Source organism: Camelus ferus, chromosome 15 (genome assembly GCF_009834535.1).
Source record: "Camelus ferus isolate YT-003-E chromosome 15, BCGSAC_Cfer_1.0, whole genome shotgun sequence".
Taxonomy (NCBI): domain Eukaryota; kingdom Metazoa; phylum Chordata; class Mammalia; order Artiodactyla; family Camelidae; genus Camelus; species Camelus ferus.
Window position 1 is genome coordinate 33,531,871 of NC_045710.1, and position 27,410 is coordinate 33,559,280.

Here is a 27,410-nt window from a genome sequence, read left to right on the forward strand (position 1 = left end):
TCCATTCCGGTGGGGGTTGGGGGGAGGGGGGAGGGGAAAAGGGTGAAGAGGGGGAGGCGGCCGGGGAAGGGGGTGGGGGCCTGGCGGGGGCATCCGGCGGAGCTGGGGGTCCCCGGACTCCGTCCGGAGGAAGCGAGACTGCGCTCGCTCGGACAGTCGAGGGAACAGGACGGGGCCGGTGGGCAGGCGGGCGGACTCGCCCTCTCGGTGACTGCACCGTCCGGGCCCGTCCTGCCTGGCCGCAGGTGCCCCTGGATGAGGCCGCCCCGCGCGCCCCGACTGGTGAGTGTCCCCGCGGCCGGCTCGGCCAGTGCGCGCTCCCGGGTCCCCGCGCCACCGGTAGCTGCCTCCTCTCCGGCCCCCGGTGCTTGCGCCCGGCGCAGTCCGCCTCCGCCCGGGCGGAGGCAGCTCCGGTCCTCTGGCCGGGAAGAGGTCGGCGGGCGGGGGGTGGCGAGCCCGGGCCGCTAGCACCGTGCAGACCGTGCGGCGCATAGTGGGTGCTTGCGCTTAGTGGGCTCTCGATGCATTTCATGGAATTGCTTTTCTGGTTGGAGGAACGTGGGGCGCCTAAGGGGAAGGGGGTCGCTCCGGGCTAGCAGGAGGGCGTTCATGATCCGGGTCGTGGTGGATCGGAGGGAGGCCACTGGAGATTGTGGGGCGTTTGCGTGCGCTGCAGGAAAGGGGGCACCGGCCAAGTCACTTGGGGCTCTAATACTGCGATCCGGGGCCCTCAAGGTCGATGAGAAGAGAGGTCCATAGAGAGATGAGAGAAAGAACTGGAGAGCTTGGATAGGGAAGTGACAGGAGCACCTCCGGAGTTTAACCCGAGATGGAAAAGGATGCGCAGGTCGGCTCTGTAAAACCCCTCTGCAACTACTTGGCGTCCGAAGATTCTTCGGTGCTAGGATTTGGGCATTCAAGTAGGTGAAGCGTAGTGACTTTCTGGAGAGGGAGTTGCATTTAAAAAAGGATGCTCAGAAACAGTTTAAGTACACGTCTTGGCTTGCTTCTGAACTTTGAGAGGCTGGGGGATTGGGGTCACGAGGTGATTTTTGACTTTTTTTTCGGCATTCCAACCAAAAGGTGGACCTTAGCAATTATCTTTTATTTTAAAATGTATGTGTGTGTTCGATGGTGTTTTACCAATTATTAGTTTTGCTGGAAATTTTCAGACTGCACCTTGAAATTCTTATAGCAGCTTCTCCATCTCCTGAAGAGCCTTTCTTTGGGTCTCTCCATCCATAGCAGTGGCTTACTTCTCCCAATTTAGTGTTTAGACTGGACTGTACTATTAGAGTTTGCTACTGACTTTTATTCTACAAGATTAATAAGTAATTCCCATACTTTCCCTTGCTTTTAATTGTTTCTTTACAAGGTCATGCAAAATTGAACCAGAAATTCTGAAGAAGTTTAAAATATTTTACCTTTAAGTGTTGAACTGGGAAGATGCTGGTAAGCTAGGAGCTCTAGAAAGCATAGGAAAATCAGGTTGAGTTTTCTAACAACTGGGAATCTTAATGTCAGATCCTTAGTTTAATTTTAATAATCTTGTATTTGCATAACACTCTTGAGAATAGGTTAAGAACACAAAAAATGCATACCAGGGTTAAGCAGTGGCAGTCCACAGAATCCACCTCTGTGGCTGCCCACTGAGGTTCTTCATATCACTGAGAAGAGGAAGCTAAAATTTGAACAGCTAGATCTTTAATCTTTTTAATGTTTTCTTAATCATGTATGTTATCTTACTAATTACTCACAATTTACAAAACAAAAGCTTTTTCTTTTTTAGGGGGTATTTAAACATATTTGAGAAAGTCTTGTAGATCATATTTCCCCTTTAATGTAAAATGTAATTCAGCAGTCAGAGAAAACATTTCTGCAGAAAGGTATTAGTCTTTTCAGTTGGCACCTTCTTAGTTCTTGAATAAATAACGGATAATTACATTTTTTTTTCTCCCCATTGTCCTTGAATTTTACTATTCGTCCTCGGAGAATGTACTGGCACACAAAACAGTAGCCTAAAATATTGAAACCCAACACCTTTTAACATTATAATAGCTTCTACATTATTCACCTTGAAAGTAATCCATGGCAAACCAGTGGTCTGGAAGGCCTTCCCCTATCACCTTTGTTTAGAATGGGCTGTTTTCTCCTATTGTAGAACTAAGGAAAAATAATTCTCAATACCTGCAGAGTATTGGTAAGAACTAAGCAGAATGAGGATGGGAAGCTTGGAAAAAAGATGTATGCGTATGAGTCACATTTCTTTTAGAGCCGGACGAGTAGGCCATAGAGATGATTATTTTACAGATCAGGAGACTGAGGTCCAGACCAGTGGAAGGAACCAAAATTCTAGTTAGTCACTGAGCCAGGATTGGTGGGCAGGTCTCTGGACTCTTGGCCGGGGTTTTTCTACTTGATCACATTCACATTGTTTATTTCTAAAGCATTCTAGTGCCAGCTGTAAATGGTTTTTGGATTATCTGTGATGTTGTTCCTTTCTAAGGATGGGAAGTTTGAATTGACTACTTTTATATGTGAAATAAGATAAAACTAGATGAGTCTTTATTGAAAAGTTTGAAACAATATGCTGTATTGTTAGCGGAAGTGCTGATATTTCCCTTTCATTGGAAAGAGACAAACCATCATCTAGATGAAATACAACATGAACTTCTTAGAGTAGGCTAGTGTACCATAACTTTCATGCTAAAAGTTAATTGCTTAAAAATTCTCAGAATTCAAAAGGCTCTCATATTTTCAAAGTAGATTATATGAAAATTATTTTAAGTAAGTGTGTGGGTTTTGTTATGTTAAAATGGATTTTAGTACCTTTAAAAAGAGCTGTAGTAGAATTACATGACAATTTTAAAAACATGATTTTGATTGTAGCTGTAAAAGAGAAAGACTGGTTTGTATAATAGCATTATGATCCCTGGCAAGTGATTTAACCATTATGTACCTAGGTTTTCTCATCTGTAAAGTGAGATCAATAAAAGTACCCACCTTATAGGGTATTAGTGAGTATTAAAAGTGTTTCTTTAGCACAGAATATGGGTGCAAAAATATTAGGCATTATTCTCAAGGTTCATTAGGTATATAGAGGCACTTTTATGCTCATTTATTTCCTTGTTGTTAACGAAGTCACTTTGTGGCTACAGAAAATTCCTAGATAAATACATGATCAAATAAGAGTCTGCCCTAGGGGGACTTAGTGCAAATGATGCCCTTAGTATTTATTTTTTCCGTCCTTCTTCTGCTCACCTTGGACTTTGAATTAGGTGTGCATATCAAACGAGGATGAATGTGGCTCGTTTTCCTAATGTCATTGGGAGACCTTTGTTGCAGTTTCATATTCTAGAATTAAATTTTTAATGATTGATTTGTAGATATTCTGCTGGAAATACAGTGAGTTCTTGAGGCCTTCAGGTTAAGCTTAGATGAGGAAACCAGGACTTTATAAGGTGTATTATTAACTGTAACCCACTTCTGCCAATGGAACCGTGAGAAAAACCATTGAACCTTGTTTTCTATTAAGTGAATATTTTTCTGACGTCATTCATTAAACTGTTAGGTTTTCCTGATAAAATTTGTGTAACTCCAATTTTGTAACATTTTGTCCTTTTTGATTTACTATAGCCCAGGTCTAATTAGTGTCATGAACATGTGGTTTAGCAAATGTGTGTGTGTGTGTGTGTTAGCAAATGTTTTTTATGGTGACGATGGTGGATGTCTTCTGGATATTCTGGAGTTCTTCCTTATCAGGTTCTTCACCTTTTGTGGTTTTTTTGTTTAATAGCATCTCGTCTTCCGTTTATAGTCCCCTTAACTTTGATTCTCCTGCATCTTTGTGATCTTTCCTTCTCACAAAATCTTTGCCACCTGTACCTCCATGAAGCTACTTAATAGCTGTCACACATGAGCTTACATTTTTTATACCTCTTTTTAAACATTAAATTATTTTTCAATGGATATCACATAATATTTTTAAATTGCCCTTATTCTTAGAGTTTCATTTAATTGAGCCCATTTACAGTTAGAGATTAAAATCAGAAACAAGTTTTAGTTCAGAAGCACTTTTATTATGCTAGTGGTCGATTTTTGCTATTTTGTTTTAGATCTCAGGTGGGCATTCTGTTGGTGGTACTTCAGATGATAAATACATGCATGGGTAATCCCTTTATTCTGAAATAATGCTAGCCAGCAGGGCTAAGAGAGTTACATGGAACCATCAAAAGTTTCCAAGGTCATATTTTTCTTTCCTTGATACAGAATTTTAATGTTTGAGAGTGACCAGCTCCTAATCTTCTTCTGGCTAATTATTGTGATAAAGATTATGAAACTATTACAATTTATTGGCCACTTTTGGATTCATGACATGCTTTTAGGAATTTTGTAGAACTTAGACATGCAGATCTTCAGATCTGTTATGTAATCTAATTATGTGAATTAAATGTTTAGCTAAATATGGTTCCAGAAGATATCAGAAATACCATGCTATAATGAAAAATGAAAACAGCCATTGCTCAATTTTTCATTAAGTTGAATTTTCTTTATATATTTAAAAATGATTATGGCATTGCAAATCGCCTGTTATTCATATTTAAAATTCATGGGTACATGGATGGAGTAGATACAGACCATGCAAATCTTAGCTTCATTGTGGATGCTACAGAATGACAGAGGGAAAATATGACTCATTTGCCTTGCCCAACTTAATAAACTTTTCATCAGAGTTAGTCAACTATCCTACTTTTAAAGGGGGAAAGGGGCTTTTGAATCTGGTTAGAGCAGAAGTCATCTTGAAGGGTCAAAGTGGCTGGGCTGGACAGTTGATTCGTGTTAGTGTTGGGTAAATTTACACCTGAATTGTTTAAATCAGAATGATTAGTTGCTTGCCTTTACTCTACATGCAGGTGAAAAATTCTGAGGAATGACTTGAGGGAGATCATAATGACGGTGTTGCCAAATAGAGTAGAGTGAGAATATATTTCCACAGGTTCTCTAATTGTCCATAGGCATTTTACTTGTATGCTCTTTAACACCAAAACTAAATTTACCTTTCCTTTGATGAGATGTCATGCAGTAGTCTTTATCAAAGCTAGTAAGAGAAAACAGTGATGAAGATAATTTTGGAACAATTATTTTTGAAATGGGCTTCTCTGCTCTGGGATTGTCTTCAAATTATAACTTCCTTATTTTATTTGAAGACTACTGTACAGGAATCATATCCAGTCTTTCTATTCTGAGCAAGATTCTTTAGTTAGAGGTGGTAATCAAGTATTCATATGCTGTATTTCAAGCAGTTGAAAAGGACAGAAGCTTATTTAAGTTTTATGTGTGTATATGTACATATACACACACCCACCTACCTACACATCACATCCACACACCCACACCCACTTAAAACGGAATGTGAGAGAAAGATGGAATGAAAATGATTTGGGAACTGAACTTCAGGCCTGCGTATGTGGTTGATAGAGGAAGAGAGTAAAGAACTGGAAGTTGGATAGAGAAGAATGTTGAGGAAAACCAGGATTTGGTAGGTGTTTAGCTCTAGCATAGATGCTGAGTTCTAAAGATTAGTGTGTCTTTGTAGCAGGGAAACTGAAGTATACTGTAAAGCGAAGAAAACAAACTTAATAAAGATTAAATATAATCTGTTGGGAGAAGTCCAGGCACTTTCTTAAGGGTTAAAATATGCATGTAGCCAAAGGGGAGCTGATTTATCTAATTATTAGGTCTTTGGTTATTAACATGAGACAACAGAACATCTTTATTACCCTTCGGGTGATCAGTGCTGAGACTAATTTTATTTAACATTTTTATAAATGATTTAAAGAAAGACTGGCATTGAAAGTTGCCAGCTTTGCAGCTGACTTTGTGTGCTGTTCCAGGCAGTTAAAAGCCAAGCCAAAAAAGAGAAGCTACAGGAACATCCTTTGATGAGTTTTTGTGTGGCAGAGAACAAGATAATGCATTTAGGAGGAGATATTCCAAATTATATTTATAGGCTGAGTTGTGACCCAGGAAGGGGATCCAGAAGTCATGAAGATAACTTCCTTGAAGGCATTTATTGTAGTTACTACTTGCACAAAGTCCAAGGAAGAACATGTTGAAGGTTATGGGGCATGGTTCTGAAAACAAAAATGATGAAAATAATTTTAAGAGGGGTTACTACTTTTTAACTATTATGTTCCAGGCCAAGTGATTTGCATTTATTCTTTCATTTACTTCTCTTAATAGTTCTGAAAGGTGGGTGGCATTATTAAATTTTATCAAAGAGGAAATTTGATTCAGGGTGGTTAAGTGACTTTCCCAAGTTGGCCAGTATGTGGTAGAATTGGAACGAAGGCCCTGCTCTTTTGATTGTTAACCCTAAACACTTCCCAGGATATTAGGAGGTATCTCTTAAAACTTGTAATAGTTTAATTTAGGATTTATGAAATGTTGTTTTATTCTTTTGCAGTGGCAGCTTTGGATGTCATCACCACAAAAGCTAGTATCTAGATTTTTTTAGAGGATTTAGAAACATTCCTTAAATTCCTGATTTTTAAGGAAAGCTAGAGATGTTTTTACAGTCCTGCCGTCAGTGCTGGCTGCCAATAGAATGTTTCTCCTGTTGACTTTATAAAATGCTAGATCATTAATGGGTGTTAATAAAGGTAACATTAACAAAGAAAATAGTTTTTGGTAGAAAAGACACCAGAGTAGGAGTCCAGAGACCTGGATCCTTCTAGTGGTATGAGATAGTGGTGTGAAAACATTAGGATAGCATTGCAACAGGTATAACATTCTTTCTCTGGGAGGAGGGGAAGGCTTGAGCTGTGTCTTAAGAGAGGGGCAGGTGAAGAGAGGTGGTAGAGTTGTAAGCAGAGGGAATACCAGTAAGATTGAACCACTGAAACTTTTTGAACTGAAATTTCTTCCAATTTGAGTTAAAATATAAGAAAATTCTTATATTTTACTTAAAAGGGTAGCATCTATTGTATATAAACTGTTACACATGTATTTTATATTTGTTCATTGTGGAATACCCAAAAATGAGGCTGTAAGAACCAGGTGAGTAAATAAATGTGAAGGTGTTCTGTAAATTTTTAAGTGTTCTACCAATAAGAGTGATAGAGGAATCCTGATGTTCTTGTGAAGGGTAGACAAAGTGGATGCTGGGAAAGCTTAGGCAGCAGGAGGAGAAAAGTACAAGAGGGAGAAACAGCAGAAATGGAGAAGGGAGGTGTTGATGAAAGAAAGGAGAATAGATGTGAAGAACTGAGTTCTAGTTCTCGTTGTGTCTGTCAATCAAAAGGAGGGTAATAAGTCTGTAACTGAAGACCTTTAACATTAACTTGTGGTAAGGAAGAAGCTCAGCAGGTAGATGAAACATTTTATTCACTTTTCCATTTAACTGACCATGTTAATATGGCTATGAAAATAAGCTTAAGTGAGAGTTGGCTGATTGTCTGATTGTTTCCTCACTCATTACTTCTGTATGGGTTTGGTTAATGGCTTTAAATTGTATAAGGGTGCTCATCAAAATAAAATAAGCTGGACTGAGTTATTGTTTATTGTAGATTATTAAAAATGAAAGGGCATAATGTGTTTAAGGAGAAGGCTAAGTTTTGATCTGTCAAAATGAGTGCAAAAGAAAACTAGGAAATCAGACTAGAATCAAGGTAGAATGGGAACAAAATGCCATACTAGGAGTTTGGAGTTTTATTTTATAGGTGAGGAAGTGATACAGATAATTTAATGCTTTAGAAAGTGATTATAGTCACAGTAGAGAGAACAATCTGGAGACATTTATTCACCAAGTATTACATACGGCAGGGTGAGTGAGTGAGGCATTCTTTCTGGCTTCTGGTAGGTAGATCATGGTCAAGGATGCTATTTAAGGCTCTGCCCTAGTTCAGGAAAGAGATTATGATGGTCTGAATGAGGGAATTTGGAGTAGGGATAGAAACAAGGACACTGATTTCAGAGATATCTAGGAGTTTAAGTCCTCTAGACTTGGTTGGTATTTGGAGGTGATAGAAGTTGAAGATGAGTCTAAGGTTAGAGTAATATGCACAAGTTTGAGAGAAGGGGACTACTGAATTTGCTTTCAGATAAGGAATTACGCTTTTTAGATGAGTAATAACAAGATATCAGTTGGAAATATGGGTCTAGCTCAGGAACATGGTCAGGTTTATAGATATGATTTGGGAGGCATAAAGTTTATAGTTGAAAGTTTTGAAATTAGACAAGTAATGGCCATAATTCCTAAATAATAATGCAAGCAGAACAAAAAGTAACTGCTAGTACTGCCACGAAGTTCAAGAATGTAGACATTTTTTAATATTTATTTTAAATTTCACCCACCTCCAGTCAACCCCCCCGCCTTACAAAGATTATATAGAAATATTTGTTGCCAGAAAGCCAGAAGTATTTTACTGTCCTTGAAACAATATACTGCATCCTTTTTGGCCATCCAGCATAATATGGGGAATTCGTAGTCAGATGCACTTCCTTATTCCTCACTTAAAGCCCCCTTTTGGAATCCTGCTTCCATCCTTGGGCTAGTCATGTAGTCTGAACAAGTCCTGAAGTCTTTTTCACCTCCTTTAAAATCTAGGCCAGAGCAGCCCTAGTCAACCACCTCTTTGCCTCTCTTTCTCTCCTATTCCTTCAGCTCAAGGCTTTGGCAAATAGGATGGTACTCCAAGAAAGAAAAGTAGAAACAGTACAAGAGAACAACCTTGAAGAGGACTGTAATCTTTTCAGTTCTCCCCCCAAAGGTTCTAGTCTCTAAGCCAGGGCATGGAGTTGATGAGTCATTAAGAAGAGTTGTCCAAATTCAGTAAAATAAATATATCTATTGGGAGTAAGGTCTTCAAGTGCTGAGGGAATTTGGAAAGAATCTGAGGTGGTTTAGCACTTAGTGGAAAAGATGAGTTTTGGGTTCAGTTTTAAAGGCGGTAGAAAGACAAGGCTGTGCAGCAAAAAGTAAGAATAACACTGTTAAAGAGGCAGGGGCAACAGTATGTACTAAGGAAGTAGAACATTAAGAAAAAAGCAAAGGAACGGATGAACAGGATTCCTTATCTAAAATGCATAGTTTGAGTTGAGGTTAGTGAGAAATTAGGGTAGTTAAATGAAGACTAAAACTTGGAGTCAGTACCCCTTGAAGCACATAAGTACAAAACTGAACACGAACAGAGGAGTATTGCCATATTATTTAAGTAGCAATTAAGCAATTATGGAAGATGACAACTGTTATATATAGTTTATGATATTAATGTATGTACTACCCAAACCCTATATTTTCTCTTTTTGTTTTATTACGCATTTTTCTACCTGTAGTTCTCAAACCTTCCTGGCATAAAAATTACATGAAGCTATTGTTTAAAATATAGGTTTATCCACCGTTGATTGTAACAGTAGTTAGGTCCTTTCAGTTGCTGGGTAGTGTTTCATTGTATGGATATACTGTAGTTTCTTTATTGTTACTGTGGAAAGGGTTGTTTCTAGTTTTCAACTGTTATGACTAAAGCTGCTATGAACATTCTTGAACAAGCTTTTTGTGACACATGCACTCTTTACTTGTGGGTGAATACCTAGAAGTAGATTGCTGGGTCATGGGATAGGTGTATGTTTAACATGAGAAACCAGCAGAACAATATCCAAGGTGGGTTTACCATTTTAAACTCCTACCAGCAGTGTTTCCTCTTCCTTTCTTTTAGAGAAGAGTTTGGGTACAACTGGTGTTCTTTGTTAAATGTTTGATAGAATTCACCAATGTGCTCATCTGGGCATGGAGTTTTCTTTGTGGAAAGGTTCTTAATTAAGGATTCAGTTTTTAAAAGAATGAATCTAAGACTTCAGATTTTCTATTTCTTTTTGTACTTGTTTTGGTAATTTGTGTCTTTCAAGGAATTTGTCCATTTCATCTAACTTGTCAAATTTTTTAGCTTGGAAATAAATTATATATTTTATAAAAGAGTATTTCCTTTTAATGTAGGTAGGATCTGTACTGAGTTTCCCTCTTTCATTCCTGGATATTGGATTCATTTTCTCCTTTTCTCTCCTTGATTAGTCTAACTAGGGGTTATCAATTTTATCAGTTCTTTCGAATAATCAGCTTTCGGTTTTGTTGATTTTCTCTGTAGTTTATCTTTCTATTTCATGATTTGAGCTCTTATCATTTACTAATTCCTTCTCTCCTCCTTACTTTGGTTTTAACTTGCTCTATTTTTTTCTAGTTTTTAAGGTGAAAGCTTAGATCATTGATTTAAAATTTTTTTTTAAGTATCAGTATTTAAAGCTATAAATTTTCATTATCATTCCATTCAAAATAGTCTCCAGTTTCTCTTACAATTTTTCTTTGACCCATGGGTTGTTTCAAAGAGTATGCCAAATAATTTCCATATATTAGGGATTTTCCAGGTATTTGTTACTGTGTTTTCATTTAATGCCATTGTGGTCAGAGAACACAGTCTTAATAATGTCAGTCCATTTAAGCTTTTTGACTGTTTTATGGCCCAACACATGGTATTTCTTCGCTGAATGTTCAATGTGTACTTGAGAAGAATGTATATTCTCCTGTTGCTGGGTGGTGTTCTGTAACTGTCAATTAAGTTAGATTGGTTTTTGTATATCTTCTTACAGTTTTTCTAATTTTCTGTCCACTTGTTCTACCAATTACTGAGAGAACAGGGTTGAAGTTTCCACCTACAATTTCGGATTTCTTTGTTTCTCCTTTCAGTTCTGTCAGATTTTGTTTCATGTTTCAAGCACTGTGACAGCGCTGTTAGGTGCATGCACATTTACGATTGTTAAGTCTTGTTGATGAATTGACCCTTCTGTCATAACGAAATGTCTCTTTTTATTTCTAGTAATTTCCCTTGTTCTGCAGTCTCTGTATCCTTTTGATTAATATTTGCATGGCGTATCTTCTTCCATTCTTTCTCTTTTAATCTATCTATATCATTATATTTAAAGTGAGTTTCTTGTAAAAATTGTATAATTGCATCTTACTTTTTTATCCAGTCTGACAAGATCTCTTCTAACTTGGTGTTTTTAGGCACGGGTTGACAAACTGTGGCTGGCAGACTAAACAGTCTACCACCTGTTTATGTAAATAAAGTTTTGTTGGGACATAGTTATGTCCATCATTTACATGTTGTCTATGGTTGCTTTTGTGCTACAGGTGGCAAGGTTAAGTAGTTGGAACAGAAATCAAAGCCTAAAATGTTTTCTGGTTGTTGATAGAAAAAGTCTGTCAACCGCTAGTTTAGACCGTGCATACTTAATATAATTATTGATATGGATAGATTAAAATGTATCAGTTTAGTATTTATTTACTATTTGTTCTTTTTTCCTTGGTTTTATATCTACTTTTGGATGGTTATTTTTTATGATCCCATTTTATTTCTTCTATTGGTTTATAACATTTCTCTTAACTTTTTTTTGTGGTGGTCCTTCTAATCAATTAGTAACAGTCTGCCATCACGTACTGTTATACCACTTTATGAGTAATGCAAGAGTCTTACATAATGATACACTCCCAATTTCTCCCTCCCATCTTCTGTGCATTATTTGTCATACATTTTAATTTTATGTGTGCTTTAACCCTGTTGCTGATCTTTTTGATTTTGTTAGTCAGTTACCTTTTAGAACAATTAAAAATGAGAAGAATGTCTTTCATATTTATCTCATTTTAATCATTTCTTTAGAATTTCATTTCTTTGTGTACATTCAAGTTTGTATCTAATATCATATTGCTTTTGTTTGAAAAACTTTATTTTACATTTCTTTTAGTGCAGCATTCCCTCTCTTTCCCTCTTTCCTCTCTCTCTCATTTTGCTTTCAGTTTTGAAAATTATTGTTACAGAATTCCAGATTTTCGGAGTTTTCCCTCCTTTCAGCACCTGAAAAATGTTATTCCACTGTCTTCTCATTTGCATGATTTCTGACAAGAACTCGGGTGATTTTTATATTTATTTCCCTATAAGTAATATGTGTTTTCCCTTTGGTTGCTTTTGAGATTTTTCTCTTTCTCACTGGTTTTCAGCAACTTTATTATGATGCTCCTTGGTGTGGTTTTACTGTGTTTATTCTTGGGATTTATTGAGCTTCTCGTATCAGTGGGTATATTGTTCTCATCATATTTGTAAAATTTTTAGCCATCTAACTTCAGATTTTTTAATTCCCAAGTTATTTCGTTTCTCCTCAGACTCCAAACCTACATGTGTTCATTCAGCCACTTAGTATTAATTCACAGGTCATTGAAGCTCTCCATTTTTCTTCCAATCCCTTTTTCTTTTCTTTCAGTTAGTAAAGTTTGTGTTGTCTAGTCTTCAAGCACACTGATTTATAAAAATTCTCCTTTGTCTAATATGCTGTTGTGCCCATCCAGTTAAATTTTTATATCAGATAGTCTTTTTTTCAGTTCTAGAATTACCATTGATTATTTAAAAATGATTTCTTCTTCTCTGTTAAGATTTTTCTTTTTTCTTCATTATGTTCATATTTTCTTTTAAGCCTTTGAATTCTTTTCTAATAACTATTTTGAAGTCCTTGTGTTAAAATTCTCTTTATCCCTGCCACTTCTGGATCCTGATTACAGGTAACCATTTAATATTTTTCATGTATCTGGTCATTTCTTATGGGGCTATGGTGTTGAATATTTGTCTTGATTTTCTTTTTTTCTTTCTTGAGTATTAAGCTTTATTTTGGCAGGCAGTTAATTTGTAGGTCAGCTTGATTTTGGAGTTTTGCTTTCAGGGTTTTTGGATTTTGGTTTTGGACAGTTCTAGAATAGCTTTCATTTTAGGGCTGGTTTGGGCACATTACTGAGAAATGCCCCTTCTTCTGTCTGGCTTGATTGCCACATGTGTTCATCAAGGTTTATTCACCCCAGCTAGTAGAAACTGAACGCTCGATCCTGACCCTGTGTAAATTCTGGGAGATGTTTGGCTTAGAGCTCATCAGTCTTTGTTATTTTCTTGGAAGTTTTTCTCTGTCTAGCCTCATAGATTTAACACAACACACATATGTAGATTGGTATTTAGCCAGAAACTCCAGGAGACCCCTTCTGTAGGTTGTTGAGCACTTCCTTTGTGGTAATACGCCCTGCAAATTCTAGCTACCTCAGACTCCACAAATTCCGGGCTCTGTCACCTCAGCTGTTGATTCTATTTGGGTTCCCCCTCCCTTTGTTGTAGTTCCAGACAGAAAGCTGGGGCAATCTTTGGGCTCACTTCGTTTGTGAGGCTTCTTTCAGAGGTCCTATTTCCATACTGCCTGTTACCTAGTGTCTGAAAATAATTGCTTCATGTTTTGTCAGGTTTTCTACTTGTTTGTGTCAAGAAGACTTCTGGACCTTGTTACTTCCTTTTGCCTTCATTTTTGAAGGATATTTATGCTGGATGTAGAATTTTAAGTTGATAGTTTTGTTTCGTTTTTTTCTTGTAGCACTTTGAAGTCATCATTTCAATATCCTCTAGTTTACATTGTTTCTGATGAGAAGTTAGTGGTCATTCTTACCATTGTTCACTTGATGTAATGTCTTTTTACCCTCTCTGGCTGTTTTAAAGATTTTTCTCTTTTTCTCTTTATCTTTGGTTTTCAGCAATTTTATCTATTCTAGGACTAGCTTAGCCCTCATACTGAGGCACAACCTTTCTGAAATCTCTGTCAAATGCCTGCCGTGTTCATTGAGGTCTCTCCAGTCTGGCTGCCAGGAATTTGACTGTATCTCACCCAGATCTTTGCAAGCCCAGGTAGTTGTTCAGCTCATGCTCCGTAGTTGTTCTTTCCCCAAATTTTATTCTTTGGCTGGCCTCATGGAATCTTGCTTTGTACATTTGTAGCTTAGTCTCCAGGCAAAGAATTAGGAAATCTCTCTCCGGACTGTTGAAAGTTTTTCTTTCCACAGCTTCCTTCTTTCTTGTATTCTCCTTAAATTCCATTGACCTCCGTCTGTAGCTTCAAACTTGGAGCTCTGTTTCCACAAATCAGTGAAATGTCTGTGTTCTTTTGGGGTTTCCCTGCCTTGTGGCACAAGCAGAAAGCCAGTGTGTTCATGAGCCTCAGGAATCACAGTCCTGCACTGCCTGTTGTTCAACATCTGAAAATAATATTTCATACATATCGCCCAGTTTGATGGTCGTTCACAGCAGGAGGTCTAGCCTAGGAGCAGTTAGTTACGCCATCATAACTGGAAATAGAAGTGTAGAATTTCATTTTAATTTTTCTTCTTTTTAAAAACTCTTTATGATTTTTGGTGTGTTGAACTTTATTTAGAGTATAGCTTCATTAAAAAAAATAATGCCAACTCATATTTTAATTTTCAAGCCATACAGAGAGATACAAAGAAAAAAGTTTGAAAAAAAGCAAGCCAGCTCAGTATTCCACAACCGAGATTACCCTGGTTATTTTTATCACTTCATATCTCTTATTGCAAATATGCATAGAGAAGAATAACTTATTTTAAAATTGATTTATATAATTCATACTATTTAAGTTCAATTACCAGAGGTAAATTTCTTAAGTGAAAGCAACACTGGAAAAATTGCTCAAGCACAATACCTGCTGTTGGTAGGGGCATAAATTGGTACAAATTTCTAAATGGCTATTTTAGCTCAAGCTGCTGTAACAAAGTACCACAAACTGAGAGTATTACAGGTGGTTTATAAACAAAAGAATTTACTTCTCACAGTTTTGAAGGCTTGAAGTCTCAGATCAGGGTGCCAGCCTGGCTGAATTCTGGTGTGGGCCCTCAGGGTTGCAGACTGCAGACTTCTTGTATCCTCGGATGGCAGAAAGAGAGCTAGCTGGCTCTCTGGCCTCTTCTTATAAGGGCACTAATCCCATTCATGAGGGCTCCATCCATCTCCCAAAGGCCCACCTTCTAAGTACCATCACATTTGGGGATTAGATTTCAACATGAATTTTTAGGGGGACACAGACATTCAGTCCATTACAGTGACAGTTTGGCAATATTCAGAATCCTTAAAAATGTTCACATCCCTTGGTCAATATTGCTAATTATTAGAGAAATGCAAATCAAAACTGCAATAAGGTATCACCTCACACCAGTCAGAATGACCATCATTAAAAGCCTACAAATAATAAATGCTAGAGAAGGAGTAGAGGAAAAAGGAACCCTCCTATACTGTTGGTGGGAATGTAAATTAGTGCAGCCACCATGGAGAACAGTATGGGCTGTAAAAGACTAAAAATAGACTTATCATATGATGCTGCAATCCCACTCCTGGGCATGTATCTGTAGAAAACTCTAATTTGAAAAGACACATGCACCCCAATTCCTAGCAGCACTATTTACAATAGCCAAGACATGGAAGCAACCTAAATGTTCATCAATACAGATAAAGAAAAAGAAGATGTGGTGTGTGTGTATATATATATATATATATATATATATATATATATATATATATATATACGATGAAAATTACTCAGCCATTAAAAAAAATGAAATAATGCATGCAGCAACATGGATGGACCTAGAAATTATCATATTAAGTGAAGTCAGAGAAAGACAAATGTTATATGATAACTCCTACATGTGGAATCTAAAAAAAATGATACAAATGAATTTATTTACAAAACAGAAACAGACTCACAGACATAGAAAACAGATTTACACTTACCAAAGGGGAAAGTGGGGGCAGGGGGATAAATTAGGAGTTTGGGATTAACTCCTAATTTATATACTATATATAAAAAAGCTAAACAAGGACATACTATATAGCACAGGAAACTATACTCAATATCTTGTAATAACCTATAATAGATGAGACTCTGAAAAGAATAGATATATATATATGTATAACTGAATCACTTAGCTGTATACATGAAACTAACACAATATTATAAATTAACTGTAGTTCAGTTTTTTAAAATGGTTTTTTAAAAAGCTGCTTAAAGCAAACTGAACAGCCTACTTTATTTAAAAATCAAAACTAAAAAACCCCAAAATTTTCAAATTACTTCTGTTTGGAATTTAACCTGATTATAATGAAAAATGATTTGGATTTTCTTTTGGAAAATATACTGTTTGCTAAATAGATAACAATTCAGACATGGTTTCAGTGGAATCACTTAACAGAAAATGCAGCCTTTAGAAATATTTATCTGAAATCCCTTTCTAAGATACATGTATTACAGTGTTCATAGCAGCACTATTTATAATAGCCAAGACATGGAAACAACCTAAATGTGCCTTGACAGACAACTGGATAAAGAAGTTGTGGTGTACACATACACACACAATGGAATACTACTCAGCCATAAAAAAGAATAAAACCATGCCATTTGCAGCAATATGGATGGACCTAGAGACTGTCATACTAAGTGAAGTAAGCCAGAAAAAGAAAGAAAAATATATATCACTTATATGTGGAATGTTTAAAAAGTGGACATTAATGAATTTATTTACAAAACAGAAACAGACTCATTGACATAGAAAACAAACTTATGGTTACCAAAGGGGAAGGAGGGGGAGGGATAAATCAGAAGTTTGGGATTAACAGATACACATTACTATGTATAAAATAGATAAAATAGATAAACAACAAGGATCTACAAGGATCTATATTTAGTTCCTAAGCTATAATGGAAAAGAGTCTGAAAAAATATATATATATGTATGTATATGTATAATTGAACTGCTTTGCTGTATACATGAAACTAACATTGTAAATCAACTACATTTTAATTAAAAAAAAAAAAAGTTCACATCCTTTGCCCAGAATTCCACTTTTAGGAATTTATTATAAGGAAATAAGAGATGTGTACATACTCATGAGTGGTGTGTGTGTGTGTGTGTGTGTGTGTGTGTGTGTGTGTGTGTTATTCATGACAATCCTGTTTATAATATTTAGAAATTAGAAGCCTCTTAAATGATTAAATTATGCTACAGCCATACATTGTAAAATCATTACAAATCATGTTCTTTAAATTTTGGTTTGGTATACTAATTAAAATGTAAAAAATCAGTAGGTGATAAAAATCATGAGCTTTAGGATGTTTAAGGGTATAAAATGAAAGAAAATATTCACAATATGGTAAATGAAAAAAGTACAATAATACTTTTGAGTTTCTTAAACAGGAAATATTTATTAAAAAGATGGGATATAAAATAAAATATATTAAAAATATATAGAAAAACTATTTAAAACTCACCCATAATCTTGTGCCCTAGAATATGATTAAATTTTGGTTTTATGTTTTACTTCCTAGTATATTATTTTTGCGTATGTATATATGTGGTCTTTTTTTTTTTAAACAATTAAATTGTACTGTATATGCTAAAAATATGTTAACTTTGAATAGATTATGGGTTATTTTTCAGTTATCTTGTATACTGCTTAATATTTTTCACATCAACAGTAAGCACGTACTATGTTCATAGTCATATAAAAACAACTTAATTTTTTAAATTCTGCTGAAATTAATGATTGAGAAAGATGAGTGAAGAAACATTTATGTAAGTGACCATAGTTTTTCTCATCTTAATCATGCCTCTTCTCCATTTTTGCACATACTTTTAGCTTGAGCATTATCAGTATAGATTTTAGTGAAACATGTTTATTCTTATACTATATGTGTAATATATATCCCAAACATTTTCCAATTTTAAGCAGTCTCCCATGTTTCCTAGTTTAAAATTATGAGTTTCTGTCAACTACGGCTTGTACACTTGAAGAGATTTAATATTGCTTTATTTCCTTTTTCCTTTTTTTCTAGAGCTGTTTTTTTTTAAAGTTTTTCTCTTGCTTTCTCAGCCACTGTTACTGCCCACCTCCTGGCAGATGTGGATGTACTTAATGCTAAAGAGAGAAGTCATAGTCTTTAATTTTTTCAGTAAAATATTATATTTGCTGTCTCCATCCCTGGCATCTTAAGCATATGGACCTGGTGCTCTTCAGGAACTCACTCTAGTGACTCAGCTCCACATTTTTTGCTATATATAGAACATGTTAGAAATCCAGTGGAGAAAGTTAATATTCTAAAGAAGAGACAAAGGAATGTTGTGGTTAGTGAACAAAGAAAAAATAGATATGTCCTCCAGGGAGGCGCCGTTCATACCAGACCTCAGAGAACGACCTTAACTTGAACAGCCTGTTGTCTGTCCTCAGCAGTTGGAGACCCAGAAACTCATTTTGGTCAGGGGAACTGATGTTGTGCTGAGCAAGTTTACTGAGGACTCATATGGGAAGCACAGTTAATTTCTTAATTTACATTAAGAAATAGGGGGAGGGTATACTCAAGTGGTAGAGCACATGCTTAGCATGCATGAGGTCCTGGGTTCAATCCCCAGTACCTCCTCTAACAAATCAACAAGTAAACCTAATTACCTCCCCCCACCAAAAAAAAGAAGAAGAAGAAGAAAATACATTAAGAAATAATATCAAGCCATGATATTTTGATAACCCACATCTTCATTTTAGGACATCTTCCAAAGGGATGTGAACAGCTGGGTCTACTATCAGAGTGTTTTCCTGAAGGTTCAAGGCAGTGCATCCTTCTTTGAGCACCTTATTTTTAGGCTTTGTGAAGGATTCCGTAGCTGTGGGCAAATTTCTTATCCTCTGAACCCCAATTTTCTCATCATTAAAATCATGTTTTGCCTCCTAAGCTCGTTGTGAGAACTAAATTAAGGTAATTAAGGTGACTAGCCCAACGCCTAGCACATAGTTGCATTCAGGAATTGTTCATGATTCATTTTCTCCTGCTTCTAGATGTGAGGTCTGGAAGTTAGGCATTCTTGATCTTTCCTTGCTCCCTGTAGGCATTGCTGGGAACTCTACTGGGCTTGGTGTTAAGGTACTAACGCTGCTTGATTTATGAGAATATTGTTGTTCTGAGTCATAAAATTTTGCTCAATCTAGTGAAGAACTGTGATGAATCTTTGGATAGGTTAAATTTTCACTGTGAGATCTAGCCATTTTAGTATTTTGAGACTAAGGTAAAAATCGTTCTTTTAAGAAATTCAGTAGTGTCTGCCTTTTCAATTTGGCATTTCTAAAGTAGCTTGATATTTCTTGTGAAACAAACAAGTAAAACCCAGATAATAAATTTAATAAGCTGTTTTTGCTCATAGCTGACAACTTAGTAAGGTTTGTGTTCCTGTTAATATTTCCCCTTTATTATATTCATAGATTGTGATGTTGTAAAGGACCTGATCCCACTTCCTTTCTTCAGACGAGCTTACTGAGACCCAGAGAACCGGACTGAAACTAAGCCAAACAGCTGATGCATCAGAGGGGATCCGTGGGACTGTGAGGTGCCAGTGCAGCTGGGCCCAGGACAGTGAGGCCCTTGATGTAAGAGTTTGTACTCTGGAGGAGGCAAGGAGAGCAGCCAGCTCCTCCTTCAGGGTGTCAGCATCCTTTTCTTTCGTATGGTTGTGAGAAGGCGGTATTGAATTCAAGCAGCAAGCTTGCCATAGTCCTGAGTGGCAGACATCCTGAGTGAGTCCCTTCTAGAAGGAGCCTCTGCCTGCCGCTCCTTCCTGGTTTAGCCAAATCCAAATCAGAGTAAATGAACAAATGTCCTTTTTGTGTCAGGTACCATGTCTACTAACTAGGCACTGTGGAGCAGCTGGGACTTACCCAAGAGTTGGCAGAGCTGAGACAGGTCTCTAAACTCTAGCGCACTCTTCTTTTTGCCATATCCCTGTGCCTCCCTACATTAGACGAATTTATTTTCTCTTCTGAATTACCATTTGACTTCTACAGGAGACTTGTTAGAAAATGTTTTGACATCTATTTAGATGTTATTCTCTAACTGTTCTCCATAGTACTTTCTTATTTACAGTTCTGCTGTTGCATCTCACGGGTATGTATTGTGTCCTCAGCTTCAGGACCTATTCCTTTTCATCTCTTTTGTATGACCCTTAGGGCTTGGAATATTTTAAGCATTCAGTAAATTGTTGATCAGTAGGTAAATATTTGTTATCAAATTTTTGACTGGGCCAAACTTTACATCTTTTAAGAAAATAGACTGATGTTTTATTCCAGCTGTCAAGATTCAGAGAGCAGGAATTAGACAAACATTTCATTATGCATCAACCTTTACATTTTAACATATTTTCAACTTTAGAAAGATCTGGATTTGCTATTTAAAGCTCATAGCCTTAGAAGATTTAAGATTGAAAAGTTATAAAAGTGTTATTGTCATTTGAAAGAAGTCGAGAGCTCCCACAGCACTTTTAATGCTTTAAAAGCTAGGAAAAGTTATGGATGGTGAGGTTGGTCACTTACTTAAATTTGTGACTTGTGGTCTTCTGGTTGTGTTTTTGTTTTTTTAAATTACAGTCTAAGATCTAACTTTTATGGCAGCCATTGCAAAATACATATGGTTATAGAGGATAGCTGTCTTAAATTATTATCCTTTGTGTGCTTTGGTGGACTCATTTGCTATGGGTTTATTTCTTGGGAGGGAAGAAAAAGAAATATTTCATGCCTTCTTAGAGTGGTTTACAGAGTAGTGCAGTTAAAACGAGTCTTAGTACTTGATCCCAGTCAGCAGTTAAAAATTGTATATATTTAAGGTATACAGTGTGATGACTTGCTACACTTATACATTGTGAAATGATTACTGCAGTCAAGCTCATTTACACATCCATCACCTCACACAGTCACCTGTTTTTTAATGGAGGTGAAAATATTCAAGATCTGTTCTTGCAAATGTCGAGTATACAATACAGTGATATTAACCATAGTCACCATGCCATACATCAGATCTTCAGAAATTATTTTATAACTGAAAGTTTGTACCCTTTGACCAACATCTACCTATTTCCCCCACTCCCCAAGTCCCTGGCAACCACCATTCTACCCTCTATTTATTTATTTATTTATTTATTTATTTATTTATTTATTTATTTATTTATTTATATAAAATTTATCCAGTCAGCATTCTTAAAAGGGGATTCAGATGAGAAAAATCTGGATAAACCATTGTAAATCTATAATTGCTATTAGAAAAACAAAGCACATACCATACTGCTGATGGATAATGTCATTTTTATTTCAAGGACCAAATGAACATTTAGTATGAATGTGGAATCTTCATTCAGACTTCCTTTTGACTTGATATATGCTCTATTTGTTTTGTATCACATTATCTTTTTCACATTGTGATATTACGTATTTGTGTTTAGTTGTTATTAGGTATTAACAGCCTGTATGGTTGGTTGAGGGATATAGTTGTTTCTGAGTCTAGAATTTATACCTATGCCATATCTTTGTATAATTTTTAAAAATTTAAGTCTCCTGCCAGATGTCTCCACATGCTCCCATTTCATACTCAAAACATTTATTTTGAGCTTTAATTTGTAAAGAATTAGAAAGTTCTAAGATAATTTATGCTATGCATTTTTTAAAGTTTAAATACTTTTGATTAACATACAGGAAAATTTACTTTTTTGGTATATAATTATTTAAATTTTAACTCATCTACAGATCCATGTAACTACCACCACAATCAGGATACAAAACCATCAGCCCCACACCCCAGACTCCGTCATGCTACCCCTTTGTATCACACCCCAAACCCCTGGCTATCCTGTCTTAACCTCTTGACAACCACTGATGTCATATAGATGGAGTCATATGATGAGTAACCTTTTGAGACTGGTTGCTTTCACTCACAGTAATGCTTTTGAAATTCATCCAAGCTATTGCATATATCAATAATTCATTCCATTTTATTGCTCAGTAATATTCCATTGATAAACTGCCCTTCAGTTTGATTATTCACCTATTGAAAAAATTTGAGTTATTTCCAGTTTGGGGTGATTATGAATAGAACTGTTATAAACATTTATGTACAGGTTTTTGTGTGAGCACAAGTTTTTATTTCTCTAAGATAAGTACCAAGGAGTGAGACTGCTGGGTTGTATGGTTAAGTATATATTTAACTCCATAAGGAGCTGACAAACTTTTTCAGAATGGCTGTCCCATTTTGCATTCCTACCTGTAGTGTATGAGTTGTAGTTGATCTCTGTGTTCTCCAGCATTTGGCGTTACCACCTTTCCTTTTAAGTTTTAGCTGTTCTACATTATGCCTTTAATTTGGATTTCCCTACTAACTAAAAATATTGAACATATTTTAATGTAGTCAGTTGCTCTCTATCTAGCTCTTTGGTGAACTTTCTGTTCAAGGCTTTTGCCCAGATTTTAATTGGGGTCTATGCTTTCTTACTGTTGAGTTTTGAGAGTCTTTCCACACTCAGAATACAAATCCTCTGGCAGATACGCCATTTGTAAATATTTTCTCCCAGTCTTGTAGCTTGCTTTTCATTTTCTTGACAATGCCTTTCACAAAACAAAAGTTTTTAATTTTTAAGTTCAGTTTACAGTTTTTTCCTTTCATGGACCATGCTTTTGGTGTCATGTGTAAAAAATTCTTTGCCTAACCCCATGTCACAGCAGTTTTATCCTGTAGATTCTAAAAGTTTTACAGCTTTGCATTTTATATTAAGATCTGTGATCCACTTTCAGTTAATTTTTATATAAGATATGAGGTGTAGGTTATATCTTTGCCTATGGATATCCAGTTGTTCCAACACCATTTTTGGAAAAGACTACCCTTTCTCCGTTAAATTGCCTTTGCAACTTTGTCCGCAGTTGGCCATATTTGTGTGAGTCTGTTTCTCAGCTCTATTCCATTGATTTATATGTGTTTTTATATGTCTGTTCTTTAACCCAATACCATACTGTCTTAATTACTATAGCTTTAAAGTAAATTTTAATATCAGTTAGTAAGAGTCTTTCAATTTTACTCTTTTTTAAGAATTGACTATTTTAGTTCCTTTGCTTTTGTTTTTAGAATAAGTTTGTATATATAAGAAATACAATTGTGTTTAATCTACAGATCAAATGGGAAGATTGATACCTTTACTGTGTTGAGCTTCCAATCATGAATATGATACATCTTTCCCTATATTTAGGTCTTCTTTGATTTCTTTAATAGGGGTGTAGTTCTCAGCATATATAGCTCTTGTATGCATTCTGTTAGATTTGTACCTCAGTATTTCAAAATTTGGGGGGCTATTGTAATGACATTTAAAATTTTCAGTTTCTAGCTGTTCATTGCTAGTGTACAGAAACGTGATTGATTTTTGTGTGACTTTGTATCTTATGACCTAATAATTTTACTTACTAGTTTTAGCAGATTTTGTGTACATTCTTTGAAATACCTATGGAGATAATCATGTTGTCTGCAAATAGGACTTACTTTTTCTTTCTAATCTGTATGCTTTTCTTTCCTCCTGCCTTCTCATACTGGCTAGGACTTCAAGTACAGTGTTGAATAGAAGTAGTGAGAGTAGATATCACTGACTTGTTCCCAGTCATAGGGGGATAATATTCAGTCTTCCACCTTTAAGTGTGATGGCTACAGGCGTGTCCTTCTTTGAGTTTATTTTGGTCTTCTTTTTTTCTAATTTAAGGTGGACACTTAGTTTTTCTTTTGAGAATTTTCCTCTTTGCTAATATAAGCATTTAATGCTATAAATTGTCCCCAAGCATTGCTTAACTGTATTGTACAAATTCTGATGTGTTTTTATTTTCTTTCAATTAAAAATATCTTCTAATTTCCCTTAAGATTTCCTCTCTGACCTGTGGATTATTTGTAAGTGCATCATTTAATTTCCAAATTTTTAGAGATTTTTCTGTTATTGATTTCTAGTTTAAGTTCATTATAGTCAGAGGATGTATTTTGTGTTAGCTTAAGTTCTTTTAAATTTGCTGAGATTTGTATTATGACCCAGGATAACATCTATCTTGGTGAACATTCTCTGCGTACTTGAAGAGAAAGTGAACTCTGCTCTTGTTGGGTGGAGTGTTCTGTAAATGTCAGTTAGATCCAGTTGGTTGATGGTGTTGTTCATTTCTATATCCTTGTTAATTTTATGTCTACTAATTATATAGATTACTGAAATCAGAGTGTTGAAGTCTCCAACTATAATTGGAGATTTATGTATTTCTCCTTCCAGTTCCGTCAGTTACTGCTTCATGTATTTTGAAGCCCTGTTGTTAGGTGCACACACATGTAGGATTATTGTGTCTTCTTGGTGAATTGATCCTTTTATCATCATATAAATGTCCCTTTTTATGCCAGGTAATTTTCTTTGTTTTGAAGTTTATTTGATACTAATGTAGTTTTTTTAAAAATTAGTATTTCCATGATACTTCTTTTTCCATCCTTTTACTTCTAACCTATTTATATCATCATATTTGAAGTAAATTTTTTGTAAGTGGCATATTATTATTATTGGTCCATATTTTTTTAATCCATTCTCATAATCTTTGTCTTTTAATTGGTATGTTTAGTTGCTTTTCATTTAATATCATCACTTATGTGTTTGGATTTAGTGCCACCATTTTATTTGCTTTCTCTTTGTTCACTTTGGTGTTTGTTTTTTTTCCCCTCTTCTGGTCTTTTGGGTTATTTGAAGAACTTTTAGTATTCCACTTAAATATATCTGTTGTGTTTTTTACATATCTCATTGTAGTATTAGTGTGGGTATGTGTGGCTGCTCTAGGGATTATAATATCTAAATTCTTATAGTCTACCTAGGATAAGTATTTTCCCAGTTAAGTGGGAGGTAAAAATCTTAACACTATATATTTCTTTACCCTCCTCTTCTTTTGTTGTATTGTCTTATATGTTATATCTACATACATAGAAAACCCCATCAGATAATGTTACAGCTTTTGCTTTCAACCACCAAACATATTTAAAAGAATGCAAGAAGAAAAAGATACTATATTGTATTTACCTAGATGGTTATTATTTCTTTGTTCTTTTTCATTTCCAATGTTCCATTTCCCTTCTGCCATTTAGCAGTTCTTTTAGAGCTGATTTGCTGGCATTGAATTTTCTTCGTTTTACCTTCACCTGAGAGTGTCTTTGTTTTGCGTTCATTCCTGAAGGGTATTTTCCCTGGATGTAGAAATTCTGTGTTGACATTTCTTTTCTTTCAGTCTTTTAAAAATATGCCATTTTCTTCTGGACTTAATGTTCTGGTGAGAAATTCACATTCATTCAAATCACTGTTCCCCTAGAAGACATGCATCCCTGAGATACTACATTTTGGTATTTTTAGCTGCTGACTTTTGGAATAGTTAAGGTTTGTGCAGCAATGTAACTATTACAATGTGAAAGTAAAAAATTCCCGTACTATGTCAGGCAGCTGTGAAATGAGGACTTGCAGTCATTAGGTCTAGGAAGGCCATCCAGGCAATAGTTATAATCTGTGATCCTTGAACCCCTGGGCCCAAGAATAAACTTTAGAGATATGTGAACCCCACAAATTACATGTAGAATTATATGGCAAAAAGAAACAAAGCAAGAAATGCATCACTTTTTTTTCCTGGCTTTCAAATTTTTTCTTCGCTTTTAGTTTTTATCAGTTTGACTATGATGTGTCTAGGCATGGATTTCTTAGGGGGTTATTCTATTTGGGTTCTCTGAGCTTCTCAAATCTATATGTACATGTATCTTTTGCTAAGTTTGGGAAGTTTTCAGCCATTATTTCTTCAAATGCTTTTCTGCACTGCACTCTTTGACTCTCCTTTTAGGATGCCAGTGACACCAGTGTTAGACCTTTTGGTGTCACAAAGGTCCTTGAGCCTCTGTTCATTTTTTTTTTCCTTCTTATTGTTCAGATTTGATCATTTCTATCAATCAGTCTTCAAATGTACTGACTTTCTTTTGTCATCTCCATTTTGCTTATTGAGGCCATCCAGTGAATTGTTTCAGCTGTTGGATTTTTCAGATCTAAAATTTACATTTGGTTCTGGTTTTTTTGCCAAAACCATCTATTCATTTCAAAAGTGTTTGCCATTCTTGGATCATTTTTATATTGGCTGCTTAAAGCCTTTGTCAGATAATTCCAACAACTGTGTTGTCTCAGTGTTGTTGTCTGTTTAATGTCCCATGAAAGTTGAGATTTTCCTGGTTCTTCATATGCCAGGTAATTTTTGGATTGCAGTATTATGAGACCCTAGGTCTTGCTTAAATTCAATGGAGAATGTTCATTTTTGTGTTTTAGCAAGCAGTTGACCCTGTTGGTTTAGTCTGCAGGATGCAGCTAGCTTTCTGTGCATTGTGATTTCAATATTAGTTCAGTTTTCAAAGCCTGCAGTGCTCTGCTGTTTGGATCTGCCCACTGACAGTTTGAGATAAGTGACTATCTCTTTGTTCAGTTCTCAAAGTTTTTAGTTTGCTGTTAGGATAAGATCCATGCCGTGTTCAGCTCTGGAGTGAGCCCAGGCATTCATAATCAACTTTATGGAGTCGCTTTTCTGAGTTCCTCCCACTCATCTGTTTCCCCTATGCTTTCTGCTTCCCTGGGATCTCCCCCTTTTTAATCCTCCAGCCAGAAAGCTTTGTCTGCTGTGCTCACTTCCTGTGATTGTGCCCACATCAAGGGACAAGTGGTGGGAGCACAGAGAGGAGAAAAAAAAAAAGTTGGGAGAGAGGTTTGCCCTGCCCTCTTGAAACCGCAGCTCTGGGATTGGAGAGGAAGGAGTCCCTCCCTAGGACTTTTCTATACCTACAGGCCCCCTGCTGTTACTGCTAGATCCCTTTTCTGCCCAAGCCTGAGCCAAAGGTCTTCTCCTAAAACAGTGTCTACATTCATGCCCACTTCCAAGTTTACCCAGTCTAGGTGGCAGGATACAAGAGGGAAAAAAGTAAACCTACCCATAGTTCTGTGGTGCTTTGAATTCTTCCATAGTCTGCCTGCTACCATTTACTTGTCAGTCTTTAAATAGCTGCTTCATACATTCTGTTTAGGTTTTATAGCTGTATTCAGTAGGAGAGACAGGGTGGAGTGTTTTTACTTTATTTTAGCTGGCACTGGAACCCTGTATTGTGTACTTTTAAGTATGGCACTCATTTATTCAGCCAGCCTGTGTCCTTATCATTTGAGTCCTCACCCTGTTCTGAGCACTTTAAATATATTATTTGTTTAATTCTCTGACAACTGCCCCCTTGTAGACATGAGGAAATTGAGGAGTAAAACTCTTAAATTAGGTCCAGAGAACACAGATAATAAGTGACAGGCTGGGATTTGAACAGAGACCCAAGGTGTGATCCTGGGACCAGCATCAGCAGACTCACTTGCTAGAAATGCAAAATCTCTAGCCCCACCTCAGATCAGCTAAATCAGAATTCTGGGAATGGAGCCCAGTCATTTGTTTTGATGAGCCTCTGTTAACCTGATGTATGCTAAATTTGAGCACCACTTCTCTGTGCTGTAGGACTTCACAAGAACTAGGTATGTTTTAGTTTCTCAGCAAAGCTTTAATGTAAGAAACTTTTCACCATTGAGACATATAGCAGTATGCTGAGTAAGAACTAATTTTCTTACTAAAGTCACTAACATTTAG

The 27,410-nt window shown here is 36.2% G+C and overlaps 1 protein-coding gene across 4 annotated transcripts in view; it reads left to right on the top strand.

The window, feature by feature from the left end:
* SOCS5 (suppressor of cytokine signaling 5) overlaps window positions 1-27,410 on the top strand; it is a 126,752-nt gene that overhangs the window by 70,600 nt on the left and 28,742 nt on the right. Inside the window, exons 1-2 of one of the 4 annotated variants that reach the window (XM_032497445.1) lie at window positions 48-282; window positions 19,164-19,328. The exons of 2 other annotated variants lie outside the window; for them this stretch is intronic. The gene's annotated coding sequence lies outside the window, so the exon portion shown is untranslated. Of the gene's footprint in view, window positions 1-47; window positions 283-19,163; window positions 19,329-27,410 lie in introns of those variants that run through there. One more of the 4 variants, XM_032497444.1, reaches the window with a different exon arrangement.